General features: G+C 41.8%; 1 protein-coding gene across 4 annotated transcripts in view; it reads right to left on the bottom strand.

The window, feature by feature from the left end:
* LOC146833672 (flavin-containing monooxygenase 5-like) overlaps positions 1 to 20,849 on the bottom strand; it is a 186,106-nt gene that overhangs the window by 96,676 nt on the left and 68,581 nt on the right. For 2 of the 4 annotated variants that reach the window (XM_085601557.1, XM_085601558.1), the window contains exon 2: positions 7,948 to 8,067. The gene's annotated coding sequence lies outside the window, so the exon portion shown is untranslated. The remainder of the gene's footprint in view (positions 1 to 7,947; positions 8,068 to 20,849) is intronic. The other 2 variants (XM_085601561.1, XM_085601560.1) reach the window with 1 other exon arrangement.

Genomic DNA, 20,849 nt, shown 5'->3' with positions numbered 1-20,849 from the left:
GGCAATAGCGAAAGGAGTTTCCCCCTGTGTGCGTGCACTCCGTGGACGTGCCTAACGTCCACACCGGAGGCACGTGATAAAGTGAATAAAGGGCCCGGAGTGCTGGGCGTGGCAAGCATTGTACTGGCCACTACAAGAGTACACGTGTGGCGTCCCCTGTCATTCCTAGGCCTTAGGCCACGATACTACACCCTCTTACTTGGCGCCACGCAGGCTCGTCCTCTATCTCACCGGAAGGGCTCTCTGCGGCTTACACGATGCGGCGGCCTCTTAGACCATACAGGGACCACCGTGAGATGCTGATTGTATGCCCTCTTCGCTGGGATCGTTGGGATCGCCTCTGGGCGCCCAGCCGCTATGCAGGAGTCGCTCCGATGCAGCGGCAAAACCGGCGTTTTGGTGCTGCCGCCTCGTCTTCCCAACAGTGTGGCGCGACTCGTAGGAGGTTTTCTGCCGGAGTCGGCACCCTCTCACCGCCGGGATTGCTGGGTAAGGCCCTGTGGGAGCGGAGAGCTCCGAATTAGCGTCCTATCAAGACATCATCTTTGGCTACGCCTTCCAGTGTGCTTTTTTAGACGAAAAATATTTGTGCTTTTAGTCTTTTTTTTTTTTTTTTTTTTTATTAACGAGAGACTGGCTACTTCCTCAGCTTTACTTTTTTTTAAAAAACTATTACTAAATAAAGCAACATTTGACCTTGCCAAAAGGCTGCTGGCTTACTCATACATATTTGCTGTTTCCAGTGCTTGTACTTGTTTGAACTGGAGAAGTCAAGTGACTGCAGATGCCACTTTGGTAGGAGTCCTGACTCACCTTTGCTTACTACATGGGCTGTCAGTGAGCATCCAGACCGATCCCTCTCCCGAAGTTGGAGCAGGGCTTTGGGGTGTTATCAGGTGACAGAGGACTTGTGGTGGGGGGAAGGGGGGGGGATTGGGGCAGGCGTGGTAGTTTTTGCACACAAAATGTGAGGGCAGATCTGCTTTTTTTAACAAAGTTTCACCCAGCACATTTTCTGGATATAAAATATTCCACAAAGCAAAATAATCCACACCTGGTATGGACATTAATGTTGTGGCTCCTATTGACGAGGTGCTGATGAATATTACGGATGTACAGTACGGTATTCTGTTGGCCTAAAGTGTTATTCACTTCATACATATGGAATTGTTTTTCGTCCCCTAGAGTCGTATCATCTGTGGAAAGTATCAACTGTGGCAAGCACATGGCCATAGTGGTTTGTGGTGCTCTATATTTTCAGAAGCTATGTCATACAGAAAGTAGAAGAGCTTCAAACTATTTCTCACGCACATAGAATGCATATGAAATACATGGGATACAGTTGTAATAATGGTATATACCATTAGGTGCAGAGTTGCATTAAAGTGATTCTCAAACAAATCACAATATTTGTGAAAAAGGAATCTTGGTGCCTAAACTCCTCAACATTAATAGTTGAGCAGGTGGTGAGTGATGCCTTGCATGCGGCTAATTAATGTTTGTTTCACTGTGGACAAACAGACACCTCTTGTAAGATGGGTGGGCTTGCAGTGTGATTTGTGAAGTAAGGATTCACTGTTACTCAGATTCACAGAGTTTTATTGTACTTACTGAAAGATTTTGATTGATCTTAACTTTCAGCTTTTAAAGTTGAAAAAATGGACAAGTTATTTTGCTAATCTCTGAAAGTAAACACTTGGCAGCTGCCGCCCATCTCCTTGCTTACTACTTTTAACAAGTTTTAAGTGAGAATGAGATCCCTGATACTTCACGTTATGTGGGCTGTCATGCCAGCGAATTTGGATGAATCTCCGAATTTGTACTGTTGGTTATTTATTGCGCACATTTTTTTTCAATTGCCTAGGGGGCGCTTAACCAACACTATATACATGCAAACCTTTTTCCTTCTTCCATCCCTTCCCTACCCATCTCAATCCAAATTACTGACTAACATATCCACCACTCAAATTACTTTCATATTTCACTATACTAATTCAACACTAATCCTTTATGGGTTTAGGAGTAGCGTGCTACCCGCCAAAAAAGCGCTTCAACACCCCATTAGGGTTTACAAGCGCTATATAAATGCAAACTTTTTCCCTCTTCTATCCCTTTGGTATCCTTCTCACTCCAAATAACTATACACCACTCAAACTACTTTCATATTTCACTCTACTAATTTAATACTAATCCTTTATGGATTCCGGAGTAGCGTGCTACTCGCCGAGAAAGCACTTTGACGACTCGTCAGGGGTAGTAAGCGATATATAAATGTATTTACAATACAGTACAATACTTCTAGCAGCTTTTCCAGGTGGGCTGAGTATAATGACCCCTGGCTTCAGTAGTAGTTGGTGGGTTTGTAATCCTACCCTTTGCAAGCAGACTCTTAGGCCATTGCATGAATTGCAAATCCACAAAAATACATTGGAATCGTCTCTCAGCCCCACCCTTTTCAACAACTACATGGCACCTCTCACCAACATCGCATCACAGTACCTCCCTGTCCTCTCCTACGCTAATGACACCCAACTCCTCTTCTTGACAGACAAAACAACCACCACCAGAACCAACTTCAACTGCATTACACTGGTAGCAGACTGGATGCAACCCAACTGCTTGCAGCTCAACTCAGATAAGACGGAAGTACTGGTCTTCGGCAACAAGACCTCCCAATGGGACTTCACATGGTGGCCATGAGAGCTCAAGTCAATGCAGTGTGCGCCTCCTGCTTCCACATCCTAGGCATGTTGCGAAAAATCTTCAAATGGTTGCCTCAGAACACCAGATGAACTGTCAAGTAAACACTCATCACCAGCAGGCTGGACTACAGCAACACACTCTATGCTGGAATCTCCAAACAACTCCTAGACAGACCCCAGGCCATCCAGAACACAGCTGCAAGACTCATACTTTACCTCCCATGCCTCACCCACATCAAAATCCACCTCAGGAAACTTCACTGGCACTCCATTCACAAGCACAGTTGCCAAACTTCTCATGCAGACATACAAAGCCCTAGACAACACAAGACCACAATACCCGAAAACCACATACACTTGCCTCACTCAGTTGTACACATTCCCAGCTTCTGCAAAACTGGAGGTCTGGCATTTTCCTACATCGCACCCAAGACCTGGAGCAGCCTCCCTTAACACATCAGAGCCTCCGTCCCACTACTTGAATTCCACAAGAAGCTGAAGCCCTGGCTCTTTGTATAAGCACCTTGGGGACCATAAACCTACACACCTGCCTAAGCGCCTGGACACCCTCTCGGGTGATTAGTGTGCGATACAAATCAATATCAAATAAAATAACATTGATTTGATGATGTGACTAACACGCTTGCTAATGGTTCACCAATTAGTGGCTAAATGGAATACCTAGTCTTGCCTATGTCACTCAAATGGTCAGCAAGCACTTGTTTGGTTGAGCACCATTACTTTGGGCAAGTGTAGAAAGTCTGGCCTGCCCTGCCTTTTTCATAGGAAGGTTATCATTGATTTCGCCTGCAGTGTGCTGTGGTCTAATTATTTTTAAGTTCAGAAAGAAAATGTTATTGATGAAAATAAAGATGTCAATAAAAAAGTCATAACAATAAATTCATGTCAATACAATACAATAGGTTGCACTCTACAAAATAGAATCGGACTTATGGATATAAAATAAACAGTTGATACATAAAAGTAAACCATAAAAGTATTGGAGTTATATATAATCTAGGAACGTATAAGGAGGTCAAGGGGGTTTTAAAACTTCCTGCTGAGATGTTTTTAGCTGAGAACACCGTTTGGCACATACATCAAGATAAAGTGTAACAGGGGACCACAAATCCAAACGTTTCGCTGCCATCTGTATAAGATATACAAAAGAAGTGTCCAGCCTATGATTATGGCAGACAGCATACCACCATGCCTTGTAAGAGATTTTTGTGAAATTCTTCCAATTAACAGTGATTTTCTGAAAGGCAACCGCTATTAACAGATCGATAATTTTAACATTAAATGTGACATTTTTCCAGCAAGGTGAAAGACTCCCCAAGAAAATATGGGTGACGGAAAATGAGAATTTAGTTCCAAAAACTAGGTTGATTTGAGACCACACTTGTTTTCAAAAGCTGTCTAGTACTGGACACAAGAATAACATATGCAATGAGTCAGCATTTGGGAATGAACACGACCTACAAACATCTAAGGTAGTCGCAAATCTTTTGCTCAAAACACTCGGAGTAAGTAAAAGTCTATTATAAACAAAAAACAACGTTTGTGTTATGTTAGCTGCTCTAGAGGATTTACGCAGTTTAATCCATATACTATCCCACAGAGTTACTGGCCAGGAGAGTTGAAAATCTCGTTCCCATGCTTCTTCTATTTTAGATTTCTGTCTGACAATATCCTTGTCCTGTAAATACTTGTATATAATGGAGGCTGTGGGTTTAGTTTTAAGCAGGGTATAAAATTGTGAAGAAGGGTTCTGGGGAGTTGGAACATTAGGTGTAGCTGATAACTGAGTATATTTGTCCATAACAGCCATCTTAAGTAGATTGTATTTGTGTAGAAATGAGGCAGGTAAATCAAATAATTGTCTGAGTGAGGGAAAAGATAAAAAGGTCGAACTTGAGAATAACTGGTGTATCCATACTAAACCTCTCTGCCGCCAGGTCCTCCAATAGATTGGTTTGTTACGAATAACCAAGTCCTTATTATGCCAAATTGTTGAATTCAGAAAATGTTCAGTAGTGCTGGGGGGAGGAGGGGATGTAGAAGCCAAAAGTTTAGAGGTCATTTTAATTAGGGGAGTGGACACAGCCTGCGGCTTACGTGAAAAGGAAAGATACTCAGAGAAAGAGAAAGGAGATAAAAAAAGACGTTCAATTGTGATCCATAGGGGGCCATCCTCCGAAGGGTCAAGCAACCAAAGAGAAGCTTGACGTAGGAGGAAAGCTTTCTGATAAGCCTGAAAGTCGGGGAAATTACCTCCACCTTCCGTTTTAGGACGCGCCAATTTAGACAGAAACATTCGGGATCTCTTAGAATTCCACAAAAAGGAGGAAAGAGTAGAATTAATCTTTTTTTAAAATTTAGCAGGAATGGGAACTGGAATATTAGAGATGGTGTATAAAATAATGGGTGACAGCATCATCTTCATAGTATCAAAGCGACCCCACCACGATAAGTAGAGGGGATGCCATTTGGCCGCTAGGTCCGTAATTTTCTGTATAGATTTATTCATGCATAGCGCCACTGTGTCTGGTATTGAAGAGGTAACATGCAAGCCGAGGTAATTAATATGAGAGGGGCTCCAAGTGAAGTTCGAGGCATTAAAGTCCGCCTTAAAGATATACTTGGTCAAGGGAAGGATCTCACATTTATCGTTGTTCAATTTGTAACCTGAAATATTAGAGTAAGCTTGTACCTCCGCCAAAAAGGCAGGAATGGATTCACCAGGTTTGGACATAAAGAGTAAGATGTCATCAGCATATGCTGCTAGTTTAATGTGTGAGCCTGCCATTTGAAAGCCATGTAAATTCGGATTTTGGCGTAATTTAGAAAGAAATGGCTGCAAAGCCAAGTTAAAAAGGAAAGGAGACAAGGGGCAGCCTTGACGCACGCCTCTGCCTAAATAAAAAAATGAGGAGATCAAGCCATTAGCACAAATAGCAGCACGCGGGCTGGAATAAAGAAGAGAAATCAGGGATGTAAATTTAGGCCCAAAACCAAACCATCTAAGGGTATAAAACAAATAAGTCCATTCAACCCTGTCAAATGCTTTTTCAGCATTGAGTGCAATTGCCCCGAGGGAATGTTTTAAGTGTGAAGATTTAGAGAGAACATTGAAAAGGAGTCGCGTGTTGTCAGTTATAAATCTACCCTTGACAAATCCCGATTGTTCCTTACCTAATAAATCAGGCAAGTAAGTATCAAGTCGTACAGCTAAAGCTTTGGAGAAAATCTTATAATCAATATTTACCAGGGATATGGGTCTGTAGTTTTTACAATATCTGTGATCTTTACCCTCTTTAGGTATAAGGCAAATGTGTGCTTCTGAGAAAGACCCTGAGGAGCTACCTGATGTGCTAAAGAGAGTAATTAAAGAATGTAATTTGGGCAGTATGAGTTTAGAAAAGTGCTGATAAAATTCTACTGTGAAACCATCGGGCCCCGGCGCTTTGTCTTTTTTAAGCTGCTGAAGAGCATCCGACAATTCCTGCTGCGTTAAATCAAACTCCAGAGGGGATAGATCCGGCCGAGTATGAGATGGTCTTTGGAGAGTAGAGAAAAAGTGAGAAAGGGATTGATCAGAGGGTTGTGTCTCCGAAGCATAAAGAGATTTGTAAAAAAGAGAAAACTCGCGCAAAATATCGGCGTCTTTGAATTTTAAGTCTGAGCGATCGTCATAAATAGATTCGATATTGAGTTTGTTGTGTTTAATTTTTAAATAATTAGCCAATATTTTCCCTGCTTTGCTTTTACCCCCATAGTATTTGGCGCTGGATTTTAACAAATATAGTGAGGCATCCTCCGTTGATTTCTTATTGAATTGCAATTTGGCATTTATAAGAGCTGTAAGTGTCTCCTTCGAGTGCGAGGTGTAAAAAGAATGCTCCAGTTTTTTAATGTGCTGTAAAAGATCTTTGGTGAGTGTACGTGAATTTTTCCGTCTCTTGGCAACAAAACTAATAATAAAATCCCTCGCTGAGGCTTTGAATGCGTCCCATACAGTTGAGAAAGGCATGGATTCGGTTTGATTCAGCACGAAAAACTCATCAAAAAAGGTGGTAAAAGAGGCAGTAAATTTTGGGTCCAGGAGGAGAGTATTATTAAAACGCCACCTTTTGGGACCCATAGCCTTAGGTAGAATCTCGAGACCAATTGAAACAGGGGCGTGATCTGACAGTAAAATGGGACCAATCTCCGCATGTGTAAGAGTTTGTGAAATGGAGTGAGAAACAAATACATAAGCAATTCGTGATTGAGTCTGGTGTGACGCAGAATAAAAAGTATACTCTCTGGCAGTCGGATTACAGAGACGCCAAGCGTCAAAAAGCTTGTGTTGAGTTATAGCTCGCACAAATGATTTCTGAGACTTGTTAGGAATATATGAAACTTTGGAGTTCCTGTCAACAAACGGGTCATAGGTCTGATTACAGTCGCCAGCTAAAATAAAATTGTCCTCCATGCAAAGGGTGATTTGTTTAGCCAGCATGGACCAAAAGGAGGATTCGCCAGATGTAGGGGCATAAACATTAAAAAGAGAGACAGGAACTCCCTTCAAGGACAATTTAACATTCAACCATCTTCCATCTACATCTGAATCTTGAGCCAATAATAAAAACGGTAGGGACTTTCGGCAAAGAATCATCACTCCATTTCGTTTACCATCACCTGGTGAGAAGAAGACTTCCCCCACCCATCCCCTCTTCAACTTTAACGATTCCACATCAGACAAGAGAGTTTCTTGCAAACAACAATATCAGCATCTAGTTTGGCTAAATAGGTTAAGATTCTTTGCCTCTTGATGGGAGAATTTAAACCCTTAACGTTCCAAGTAATTAATTTCAAAGACATAGGTAATCAGAGGCAAAACATAGTGCAAACTGAAAACAAAAGTCCGATTCAATACAAGTGCAATATAGAGTAAGAAAAGGGCAGAGCAAAAAGTAAACAAATTGTCCAATGACATAAATAAAATGAAGAGAAGAATCAGAGAGCCGAAGCCAGGAGAGATAATCAGAAATTACAATAGGAAAAAGGATAAGGCAAGGGAATAGATAACAGGGGGATAAAGAAATGGTTATGACCAAAAGAATAGTCAGAAAGATTAGATAGAATGAGAAGAATAGACGGAACACACCGATTGACAAAAAACTACCATCAATCAGAAAAAAACAAAAGACAAGAAACAGAAAAGAGAAGACAGCTACGAAAAGACAAGAAAAGACCATACCTACAAAAGAAAGTTGAAGAATATACACGGGGGGAGGGGTGGAACCACAAGGAGTAGGCAGCACGTCTGAGGTCGGCTGAGCGGAAAGTCAGGGAGGAACCACAATACAACGATGGAAACCTGTGAAAACAACAGAGAAATAAACCTGTAGAATGAACAATAAAACACGAGAATATAACATATAATGGATCGGGCGAGAACAAAAAAAACAAAAAAAAACAACAATAGCGATATAGAACTAAGCATACAAATGCAACTTCATGAGAACAGCATCAGAAAAAACAAATTCTGCTAGTAAAACATTTCTGCAATATTCAAAATGTGATAAAAAGGTTGACAAAACCTGAAGAACCTGTGAAAAAAGAAGGGAGAGAAAGAGAACCTTCAGGTGTTCAATGAAGAAGAAGGTCCCGAGGAGGCCATAGCAACTGTTTTGCAGGAGTTTATGAAGCTCTGTAGATGGAGAGGATCTTCGTAAGTCATTGTTCGATTGTTATAGGTGACTTTGAAGAGGCACGGATGGAAAAGACCAAATCTGGCCCCAAGGAGCGGAGATCGGCTCTCATGTTGAGGAAAGCTTTATGCCTGTTAGCTGTAGCTTTAGCGTAGTCTTGTGTGAAAAACAAAGACGATCCTGACCATGTAATCCTCGGAGAAGCTCTAGCCGCCGAGATCACTTTCATCAGATCAGTATATTCCAAGAAGTATAAGATGACACCCCTTGATTTCTGCGAGGGGTTAGCGTGGGATGAAACTCGGCCCAGCCTTTGAGCCCGTTGAATATTTAGCTGCGTCTCTTCTGACAAGTGAAGAACTTTAGGGAGAAACGATTTAAAGAAAGCGATCGGGTCCGACCCTTCAAGTCCCTCTCCCAGGCCGTAAATGCGCAAATTATTCCGTCTGTTGCGATTTTCAAGGTCCTCGACCTGTTTCTGCAACAGAGAGACCTGAGAATGTAGATGAGAAACAACCGAACATGACTCTTTTAGAGAAGAAACGGACTGTTCAACAGTAGAAACCCTTACATCTAGTTGAGACCAATTATCCATTAAGATTTGCAACTTGGTATTAGTCTCCTCCATAAAGGGTCTGAGGGCCCTAATCTCCTCGAGTAGTAGCTCCATCGATACAGGTGAGTTCGACTTGGGTGGCGAGGGAGGGTCCTTTTGAGACGTTTAGTGTGAGATTTACCAGTAGTTCCAGAAGAAGAATCCATAGTTACGCCTGAACACTGAGGTGTAGTCGCTATAGGAATGCCAAGCTTAGAAAATTCCGTAAAAAGTTTGGAGTTTTTTTACAAAAATATGCTTCTTGGAGGAAGAGATACGATTTCCTGCTGTTCTGCCCATAAAGTGCCGATCTAAAATTCCCACATCAGATCACGATGGGTGCACCCGGGGTATACGCTGTGAGGCGCCTTGTAGAAGCATCCAATCACTATCGCAGACGCTCTTCTCCCAAAAATGTCGATGCAAATGCGACCCAAATGCCCAACAACGTGCTCTGAGGCAACAAAGAGGAGATGCGCTAATGATTTAAATACATGGGCTGGCAGAGCGCATTGAAAATAAAGCCGTAGGAAAAATCAATTCGAAGATAATATGGTGGTGTTTAACAATCCGCATCATCAAAACAATGAGACAGGAGCTCCACGGAAATTCCCACAGAGACTGAAAAGACTTAAAATGGCCACCATGCTTGATTTCCTCAGATCTCCATCAAACCCCCAACAGCACATCACAACCTCCAATCCCACACCAGTCTCAAGCCTTTTTTTCAGGGAAGCACCTGTATTTAGAGATGTTGGGGCAGATTTACAAGCCCCTTGTGCTGCCAGTACGTCACTTTTTGTGACGCACTGGCAGCTCCAATACACTGCCCCATATTTACAAGGAAAGGAAAAGCCACCCTTCGTGGCTTTTCCTGTCCTTGTAAATATGGCCCCTTAAACGCAGCACTTTGCATGAAAGGGGCGTTCCATAGGTGTTGCTGTGGGTGTTCCCACGCAACACCCATGAAATGCGACACATTTCCAGATTTACGAGGAATCGTAAATCTGGAAATGCGTGTGAATGATACCCCTCCCCAGGGTGTAGGGAGGTCCAACAAGGAGAAATGTTTTCATTTCTCCTCGTTTTTGTTTCCTGTTTCTATACACACTGAAAGAGGAAATCATCTCTAATGATTGTTTTTGTTCAGTAAAGGTTTCCTTCCTGCACCTAAACAATCATTGAAAGAATGCTGTTTTTCAATTTCTATGTGTGCTAATGCAGCACACATAGAAGTTGAAAAACGGCATTTCAGATTGTTTTTTTGCAGGAAGGGAACCCTTCCTACAGAAAAACAATCTCCCTACGACGCAGGCATCCTTGTACCATGGTACAAGGGTGCCTGCGTCGGCGCATGGCAGCAGTTTGTGCGCCAGCGCACGGGGAAGCACAGAGATGCGACATATTGTTGTAAATATGTTGCATCGCTGTGCTTTCCAAACTAACGCAGCACGGCGCAGCAAAATGACTTGCTGCACCGTGCTGCGTTAGTTTATTGTAAATCTGCCCTGTTAGACAGGAACCAATCGCTTTCTCCTATCACGCAAATCTGCATCCTGTCGCAGTGCATAGCCTCACCCCTTTTCATGAGGCTAAGTGTTTGCTTTTATCACAGAAAAGACTTGTGACCTTTCTTTCAAAATCATAAAGTGGCTGCAGCGCAATAGCTTTTTCCCTAAACGGGAAACAGCGTTTACATCGCATGCAGTACAATGCATGCGATTACAATGTGGTCGTTACAATGACTGCGTTGTTACAACGCAAGCCATTACATCGCAAGTCATTTCTACGACTTTCTGTAGTGGGCACGCTAAACTAAGGGATAGTATAATTTACTATTCCAACACCTTCCCTACTGTTGCACACGCTGGAGTTGGAAAAGTAAATGTAACTATTGCTAAGTCCAGCGCGCCCCCTACAGCAAGTTGTAGAAACGATTTGCGATGTAATGGTTTGCGTTGTAACAACGCACTCGCTTTAACGACCGTGTTGTAATCGCATGCGTTGTAGCGCATGCAATGTAACATCGCAAATTCTCTCTAAACATTCGGGATGTTTGCATGCATTGCACATGGCACTTACTGCAGACAGACCTAAAAGATGCTTCTGTTGACTATATCTGTGTACTTGCCCCATTCCACCCTTTGGTGACAAATGGACTGGCTGCTATTTAGGCAACTTTGGGAAGCAGAGGTGCCTGTGAGCTGGGACAAGGCGACGATGTATTGCGCCACTGGCTGCTAGAGTTGCAGCTTGTCTAACGAGGCTCTTGCATTAGGGAGAAGGCCTCAATAAAAGTGCACATTGTTTAATATTTTGGCCCGACGTGTTTACTTTAAGGTGTACTGACCCATTTGAATTGACTTGCCATGCCTCCTCTGCAATTGTGCATGTGTCTAGGGTCTTCAGCGGCTAGAATTGTGTCCCCAAAATGAAGGTGCAGAGTTGTGTGGTAGCTTCACTGGTTACTTATAACAGCCCCAGGCTCTGAGAACAATCCTTATCGCATAAGATTGTGATCCAACCAAGGTGGGGTTGTGTTGCACTTCTAACGAGTTATCAGGGTTTGCAAGGATAATGTTATTGTGGGGACAGTGTAGACCGAACTTTGTGTGCCATCGAGAATTGTGCAAAATTCAGTGGGATATGGTTGCCTTTGCAGAGCTATGTGAAGTTCTGATTTTAAAATCTCATGTACACTGTTGGCTCTCTGAGGAAAGAAAGTACATTTTCTGAATTCTTTCTCTCTGATGTAAATGCACTTTATTTTGCTTGTACATTGGTGGAAAGTTGCTGCGTACTCAGTCACGGTAGCTCATTCTACCAGCGGTCATATCCTTTACGTTTTCATTTGATCTACCAAGTGATTAATTTCTGCACAGGATATGCTGCCTCTTGAAAATCCAGTTAAAAGTTCCAGCTAAACATTGCCCAATACCCTGTGAACTAACTAGGCACGGTTTCGTAATTCTTCCCAGTAGGGCTAAGCCCGCATGCACCTGTGATGGATGAAAGTGCCTGCCTCGGAAGGCATCTCGGTTACAGTGGATTGAGCACCTGCAGCTTCTTTACTGAGAGCAACTTAAAGGTTTTTTTGTTTGCCGGGGATGGACTGTTAATAATCACTTGTTTACTTGCCAGAATGGTAAGTGCTAAGCTGGTTAAGACCTGCTCATCCAAGCTTGGAGTCAGATGATTTGGTGGTACATATGATATATCTGCAAACTTTGCTGCTTAGGTTTTGTGACTGCATTGAATACCATTACAATAGAGTGTGTTGGTAGCATGCACTCCTGTTTGTCTATTATGAAAGATGTTTGCTAGTCAGCTAGTCTGAGTGATCTAGAAGTTCTCCTAGATAAGTTGTGCAGAGCTCACAAATTTCCATCTTATGCCCTTGAAGTTACTATGGGGCATATTATCAAGCCAGGCGATAAAATTATCGCCGCTTTAGCGGCAGAAAACTGCCGCTAAAACGGCGATAATGGGCTTGATAATATGTTCTATGGAATTTCAATTGAAGCCCAGGTTAAATGTCCTTCACATCTGACATGGGCTTCAATTGGAATTCCATAGAGCATATTATCAAGCCCATTATCGCCGTTTTAGCGGCAGTTTTCTGCCGCTAAAGCGGCAATAACTTTATCGCCTGGCTTGATAATTTGCCCCCATGTTTGTGGACTTAACACAATTTTACCAAAAGGAGAGATGTACCCGGAAACACTGTTTTAATTTTCGATGCTTACCGTAGGATAATTTTTAGGTCGAGCCTGGGAAGCACATGCGCTGCTCTGCGAGGCATGCTGTACTGAGGTAGGGACTTGAAGCTCCTCCCACATTTTTCATTGGCTTGTCATTGTCCACTGTGTAAACTGTTGCTTTTCATTGCTCAAAAGACTTAGTAGTCCCTCCTTAGTACCGCATTGTCTTATTTTTTAACCTCCCATGGCGACACCCCCTGTTACATGCGTTGTTGCTCGGTAGGCTTTAATTATAGCCTCTGAGCAGTATTTTCTCAAATAGCGTTGTCCTGCCTGCAGTTGCAGGGAGCGCACACTCTCTCCTAATGTATAAAAAAAAAATGTATAGCACGCATGTGCAATGCAATAGGTCTCGCATTTGCGAGAAGCTATTGGCATTGTAAATGACAATGCCTTTTATTTATCTGTTTTAAAAACACATAATTAATAGGCATTGTCATTTACAATGCCAATAGCTCAAACTCTCATAAATGCGAGACCTATTGCATTGCACATGCTTGTTTCTATTATGTGAGTGCTGAGCTGCTGACTTTGTCAATGTATGTCCATTAAGTGTGGTTTTAAAAAATTAAAATAAAAAAAATCCAAATACTGGAAGAAAAGTAAACATATTTTACGAATCTCAAGACTGCACTTTTAATTCAATGGGGGCTGATTCACAAAGGTAACTTACACTTTTGAGAAATTTGCACTTTTGAGTATGTTTACAACTTTTAGGCTATTCAAAAAATTCAAGTGTAAATTTACTCCAAAAGTGTAACTTACACTCAGCTTTTGTAAATAGCCAAAAAGTAGTAAACTTACTCAAAGTGGAGGTTACTCAAAAGTGTATACCCCTCCCAAGCCCTTCAAGTTCGTGGGGACATGTAAGTTGCACTCTTGGAATATATTTACACACAGATTTTGTGAATAGTCACAAAGTAGTAAACTTGCTTACAAGTGAAAATTACTCAAATGTGTAAATTACCTGTGAGAATCAGGATTATTTATTTCAATCTTTATAACTGGCATGGTTTGTTTTTCAAATACTTTTCACTCAAGAAACTCTGAACAGAATTTTAAAAGCATAAAGAAGTGTCAAAATTTAAAGGGAAAGGCTTGCAAAGGCCTAATTTACTCTTCACAGGGTACAGTCATTTGCCCTTCTGCAGTAGCACAAGGAACATGTTTATGGGCCACCAGGAGAAGCATTTTGTTAGGTACACTTTCGGTCTCAGAAACTAGCTGAGTGTGTGCAGCAGATGACCCTTCACACAACGCCATAAAAGCCTTTATGCACCAAACCCTGTGCTTTCATGCAATATGTGGAATGCTGGAGATAAAACAAAAACAGCCCTTAAAGTCTGGTCTTCAGCTATACCCAGCAAATGAATTGCTGATACTATACTTTCACAGACAGGCTGAGAGAAGTGGGAAGCAACACAGTGTGAGGGGCTGAGTTTTTAAGGGGCAGTTCAAGAGCGGGAGAGTTAGAAAACACATGTACTCACATGGAGTGCTGAATAAAAAAGAAGAGAGTAACCTCCTAAACATGAGCAATGAAGATAATTAAAAGGAATGTAAAGTAGCTATGGTCCAGGAAAGACAAACACAAGAAGAAGTCAAGCTATGGAATAAGAGGTAAGCAAATGAGAGTGACAATAAAGCCAGCCAATGGTAAGTAGCTTGTGCTGTTTGACAGATGAGACCTAAAAACAACTATACTTGAGCTGAGATAACAATATCTTACAAGCCTGTTGTACCCAGAAGTTATGTTATTTCCTCTGTAACTTTTAATCATTTCAAAGTTAACCAAGCTTATAACTATTACCATGCATTGAGTTGTTGGAAAAACCAAAGAACTGGACGCTATTAAAGACATGAAAAGGCTTAGTACGGTAAACTAAAAATACTTAGGCCCTGATTATAAGGTGGGGTCAGTTCCGCTAACACAAATTGGAAAACACTGCAGGAAAATGTGGAGTACATTCCACTGCAAATTCTATTACATGGTGAATTTTGTGCAGAGAACATCAGTTTTGCATGTAAGTCCCCATTCTTTCGAGGAAAACTGAGAATGTATTTACCACACCGTGTAATTCTGCATCCATTATTATCAGTGTTTACACTTTATGGTAAACGCCTCACCTTTTACCGCCACCCTTCCCTTAGGGCCTTAGACCGAACTTTAGTTTGTAGGAAAAGGCAGTGCACATTCTTGGAAGCTTCTAAATTTATCCTGAGATTTTAATATTTTATGCAGAAACTTACTTATTTACTTATGACTACTACCACTTCTGGTGTATAGGCCATCAACCAGGACTCCCCAGCCATCTCTGTCCTGGGCTTTTATTTCAATCTGACTTCAGGTGTAACCCAGGCATTTCTTGAACTTCCTCTATGCCTTTTCCCTTGAGGGTGCCAGGTGAGGGCTTATCTGGTGTTGTTTCATGCGAACTTGTGGAGAGTGTGATCTCCATCCACAGCGTCTTTTCATGATTTCTTCATGAATAGGGAGTTGTAAAGTCTGCTGTCGTAGTTCGTTGTTGTTGATGGTGCTTGGACAGTGGATTTGGAGGATTTTCCTCAGACAGTTGTTGATGAAGGTATGGACTTCATTGGTGGTGGTCACTGTTGTCATCCAAGTTTCTGCTCCATATAAAAAGACTGATTTTATGTTGGTGTTAAAAAGTGTGATCTTGGTTTGCAGCATTAGGTCCTTGGAACTCCAGAGCTGCTTTAGCCGCATGAAGGCAGCCCCTGCTTTACTGATTCTTGCCTTGACATCGGTGTCTGTGCTGCCCCGCTTGCCATGACACTGCCCAAATAGGTGAAGGTCTTAACTGTTTCCAGTGCATCACTTGCAAGAGCGACTGCAATTGTGCTGGCTGTGTTAGCCTTCAAGATCTTGGTTTTGACCCTGTGGATGATGAGGCCAAGTTGTGCTCAAGTGTCTGCCACTTTGTTGGTCTTATCTAGCATCTGCAGATGGGTATGGGAGAGTAGGGCAAGGTCATCTGTAAAGTTATGCAGAGACATTGCGCCCAATTCATTACGGCATTTTTAGCCACAAATTCATTCAAAATTTCAAAAGCATTCCAGAAGGAAGAAACGCATTTACTATTGCAGATTGTTGGAATGGAAAAGTCACCTGCATGATGCCAGGCATGCACCCCTACCCTGAGTGCCCGTGCTGCATGGCTATCTGGACTCTGGTACTGATTTTAGGTCATAGAAAAACACTGATTATGCGTGTGCCCCATGACCTAGGCCTATCTCATGATAATGCTGTCTTGTTAGACCTGGATAGGTGCACAAAGAGTTATCCTTGTAGTGGTAGAGGGCACAGCTCTTGCCAGGAGTAAAGTGACATGGGTGCAGTGATGGCAGTATTCCCATTTTCTGTTTAGTAGTAATCAGTAGTGAGAACGGGCCTTTTTACCTGGGCCACTGGACTGGCACTTACTAGCCCACTCATGTAAGGTTCCCAGGCTTTGTACTGAACTCACCTGTGTCCTACAGGATATCAGACCAGGGAATGATAAAAGAGGGAAGGGCTTAGGCCATTAAACATTTGTGAAGCATATTTCAGAGGAGGCTGACAGCCAGGTGTGACCCCAGTTGCTCCTTTGGACTATATTGTGGGTCTTTCGGAACTGCAGATGCTCCTTCAGTGCTTTGACAAAGGACAGAGGAGAGGACACTTCCGAATTCGACACCCGAAACATAACTTTCAAAGGACCAGGCTCTAAAACACATCCGTGTCTGGATATGGACTATTCCTTATTTGCGAATCCCAAATTGAGATTCGCAAATAAGGAATACCTCGCCATTCATTCCTATGGGCTAGAAGGCCCATAGGAATGAATAGGAAGACATTCTCAATTTGCGATTCTCAATTAGAGAATCGCAAATTGAGAATGCAATTTCAAGGTTGCAAGGGTGTCAATAGGACACCCTTTTGCACCCCTGAAATAAACATGTGTGCACATGTGGCGCACATACATGCGCTAAGGGCATGCATGTGCGCCACATGGCACTTTGCAAAATGCAAAAAAGTGCATTTTTCAAAGAAATCGCAAATTACCACCAACCTGAGGTTGGTGGTAATATGCGATTCCTTAAGCCAAAATCGCACAACTTGGGTGCTTCCTACATTGCATTTAAGGAATCGCAATTTGGGATTCCTTAAATGCATTAGCAAAATAAGGAATCGCAAATTTTGCGATTCCTTATTTTGCGTGTGGGTTTTTGTGTGCTACATAGCACACTGCCCAAATTGCGATCGCAAACGCTGAAATTCGGCGAATGTCAGCATTTGCGATCGCAATTTGTCTTCCTACATATGGCCCTTTGTCCTTTTCTATCTCGGCGTGGATGGCACTGTGCTAATCCTATGCTTAAAGACTTTGATAGAAAAGCAGACATTTGAGGTGAGCAGATCTAGAGTGTCGCTGGTGTTGAGAGTGCTCTATACAGGAGCTGCTTTCCACTTTAACTTGAGAACTACACAGAGTTCTCTGCTTCTTTTTTGCAAAATGTATTCGTCACTCTATGCCTGAAAGGGTATTTTTTTTACTTATACTGGGTGCTACTTTGTGTCTGGACAAAGCTATACCTCTTTGAAGAGCTCTAATTAGAGCGAAACACTGTGTCAGGGGTTGCTTTTATTCATTTCAGGTTGGCTTGGATGGTATTTTACCAATTCAAAGCTGTAATACTGTGCCTGGAGTGGTAAATGGCTTTTGTCATTTTACAGCTCGGCAAGGACAGCACTGTGCTAGTCCTATGCTTAAAGACTTTGTCCTTTTGTATATCAGCATGGATGGCACTGTGCTAATTCTATGCTTAAAGACTTTGATAGAAAAGCAGACATTTGAGGTGAGCAGATCTAGAGTGTCGCTGGTGTTGAGAGTGCTCTATCCAGGAGCTGCTTCCCGCCTAAACTTGAGTTCTCTGCTTCTGTTTTGCATATATATATATATATATATATATATATATATATATATATATATAGGTGTCTAACTAAGAATATTTCTATGGTCGGAATGGATTTGTATCAGCAAGAACAAGGTACAGCTATGGGCACCTGCTTTGCTCCTAGTTATACCAACTTACATCTAGGCTGGTGAGAGGAACAGGTGCTTTATGGCCCTGAGCTGGAGCATTGTATACCACATGTATTGTTGTGGGTCAGATTCATTGATGACGTGTTCGTGCTGTGGCAGGGCACAGAGGATAACATCAATACGTTCATCAATGATCTGAATAGGAATGATCTGAATCTGACATTTTTGGGGCAATATTGTAAAATATGTATTGACTTCCTAGATGTACGGGTTACCGCCAAAGAAGATATGCTAGAGACTACTATCTTTCGGAAGCCTACAGCGGGCAATACCATCTTGCATGCGGGGAGTGCTCACCCTGCCTCTTTAATCCAAAGTATACCTTTCGGAGAATTTTATAGGGCAAGAAGGACTTACAGTAACCTGGAGGTATATGGGAAAGTAGAGAAAGAAATTACTGATCGCTTTCTCCAAAGAGGATATCCTCAAGAAATAATACGAAAAGCCTCTGAAAAAGCTAGGAAATTAAACAGAGACAGGATACTCTTTGACCCATTTGGTACATATAGAAGAAATAAACAGGAAGTTGGTACGAAAACCCACTGACATCATTGACTTTAAAACTCCTTTTAATAAAACTTTTAAAGTGAGAGGCCATCTAACCTGCAAATCTAGTTTTGTAGTGTATAGATTGTGCTGTCCATGTGACAAAGTTTATATAGGGAGTACTACTCTACCTGTGCATCAGAGAATTCTGCAGCATAGATGAGCAATAATCAGTAAAGATAAGAGTTACCCTGTTGCCAGGCACTTCAAGAAAGAACATCAAAGTGATCCAAACCTGATGAGATATAGCTGCTTAGCAGAGGTCCCAAGAAATCGAAGGGGAGGCATCAGAGAAAGGGAACTTCGAAAATTGGAAACCTGTTTTATAATTGAATATAACAGCAGAGAGCCCAATGGGCTGAACATTGATGAAGATTTATTTACCTGCCTGTGAGAGAATAAGAATAGAAGAAATGATAAAGAATATCTACACACACAGAAGAACTGTTTTTTTTAAACTATATTAATTAGATATGGAGGAGAAGGACAAGGGACACATGCACTTTATTATTTAGCACTTGCAAAGAAAGCACTTGCACTTTACAAATATTTTATTATTTTCGGCTCTCCTGTTCGTTTTTACAAAATAATGCAAATAAAATTGAAAGTATATGAATTTGAATATACAGAAGAATAATGCTGTTAACAAAGCAAAAAGATTTTTTTTTTTGCAACAGGGAGGTACGATTGGTTTTATATAAATAGAACAATAAAAGAAAAAATATACAAGCACTTGCACTTTAGAAGAAATATATAAGCACTTGCACTTTAGATTAGTACTGCAGCACTTAGCACTTTAACTAAGCAATTATCGCAATTGAATGAAATGTATTTACATTTTTTAATTGGCGTATCAACAAGAGTTGGTAAACAAGTGGATCAGGAAGCAATTTTAGAAACTAAAATGAAATTTTATAAAAATGTATTTATTTATTTTTTTGAAATCTTTACAAACAGTGATAAATATACATTGTGAAAAGTTGGATAAAATACTTTGATTTGGATGCACTCGCATGGAAATTAATTGTAATGCAATAAGTAAAAACCAACTCCAAGATGGCGCCCATCTTTACTGTGAAAATGTGGCTTAGATGTGCATCTGGGAAATGTCCTTTATCAATGTTTGCATTTTAGTAGAAGTGTATTTAAAGTTTTTAAAAAATGGCTCTATGTATCATGAACAAGGCTGCGCTGATAGCTGGAATGCGTGGATGCCATTGCTCAAATAAATATTGGAGATAACTAATCCCCTCAGAGTGCTGGATTATTTATGGGCAAGGTGGAAATTGGTTGTTGAATATATATATAAACAAAGGTTATAGGGACAGTACAGTTAGGAAATAAAATGTAAAAAACCTTAGAAATTCACTGCAAAAAAAAGATTACTGGGACGTTATAGGTAGGCTCAGATTTCACTCGTACAAAACCATAGAAATTCAGCAGTTATAGTTACCTCAGCTAACTATATGTTACACCCCTGCAATGCACTGCTTATGACCTCACATATTACATCACTCATGACATGGTCAGTGACATCACTCATGACATCTCTGCAAACAATCTGCTTCCAGCAAGCGGGAGCTGTCAAAGTGCTCCTGCTTGCTGGAAGCAAAGTTTTCATCTCTTTCCATGCCTGCAGATATGCAGGCAGGGAAAGAGATAAAACTATTGCTCTTGCATGTATTTCCAGAAGCTTCCAGCATGCAAGAGCAATGCTGGCTCCCGCAGGAAGAGGTGAGATGGCTGGGCTCATGGGGGCCTTGAGGCTCTCCCTGTGGTCGCATAGCATACTGGGTACCCTGGGTGGGACCAGGGCACTCGGGGATACATGGGATCCCTGGGGCCAAAATCGGCCTGTGGCCCCCCTCCCCCTTTGAATTATGCCCGGGCCCCGGAGAATGGGGTCCTTGGGGCTGAAAACAGCCCAGGGAGGGGGCCATGTGTTCTCCCTCCGCCATTAAGTCATGGCCGGGCCCAAGGGGATGGGGTCCTTAAGGCTAAAATCGTCCCGGGGAAGCGGGCTGCGTGGCTCTCCTCCCCCTTTGAATTAAGGCCGAGCTATGGGAGATGGGATCGCCTCCCCCATTAACTTTTGATTTGGCCCTAATGCTCATTACCAAGAATTAAATCTCGACGGGAGACATTTACAAATATAAATATAGCAGGTGCCCTCATTAAGGCTCCACTTCTGTAAAGGATAAATGATCCTAACTTCTGGGCTTGGCAAAGGCAAACATGTGTGTTTTCTCAGCAATTCCATATTGAAAGACAATCTGAAAACCTTTGTGAAGGTGACTGCATAATGATCTATTGGAGAGCAGTCTGTATGTGACTGTGACAAGTGGGTTCTTTCTTGTCCTTTCCTGTTGAGAGCAGAGTCCATGGTTCACCCTTTAAATTATTTTGAGTATACAAATGTGCAAATCACTTGGAAGCTT

This window comes from Triturus cristatus, chromosome 4_2, assembly GCF_964204655.1.
Source record: "Triturus cristatus chromosome 4_2, aTriCri1.1, whole genome shotgun sequence".
In the NCBI taxonomy this organism is placed as follows: domain Eukaryota; kingdom Metazoa; phylum Chordata; class Amphibia; order Caudata; family Salamandridae; genus Triturus; species Triturus cristatus.
The sequence above is the reverse complement of the archived record's forward strand: the minus strand, read 5'-3'. Positions and strand labels throughout refer to the sequence as shown.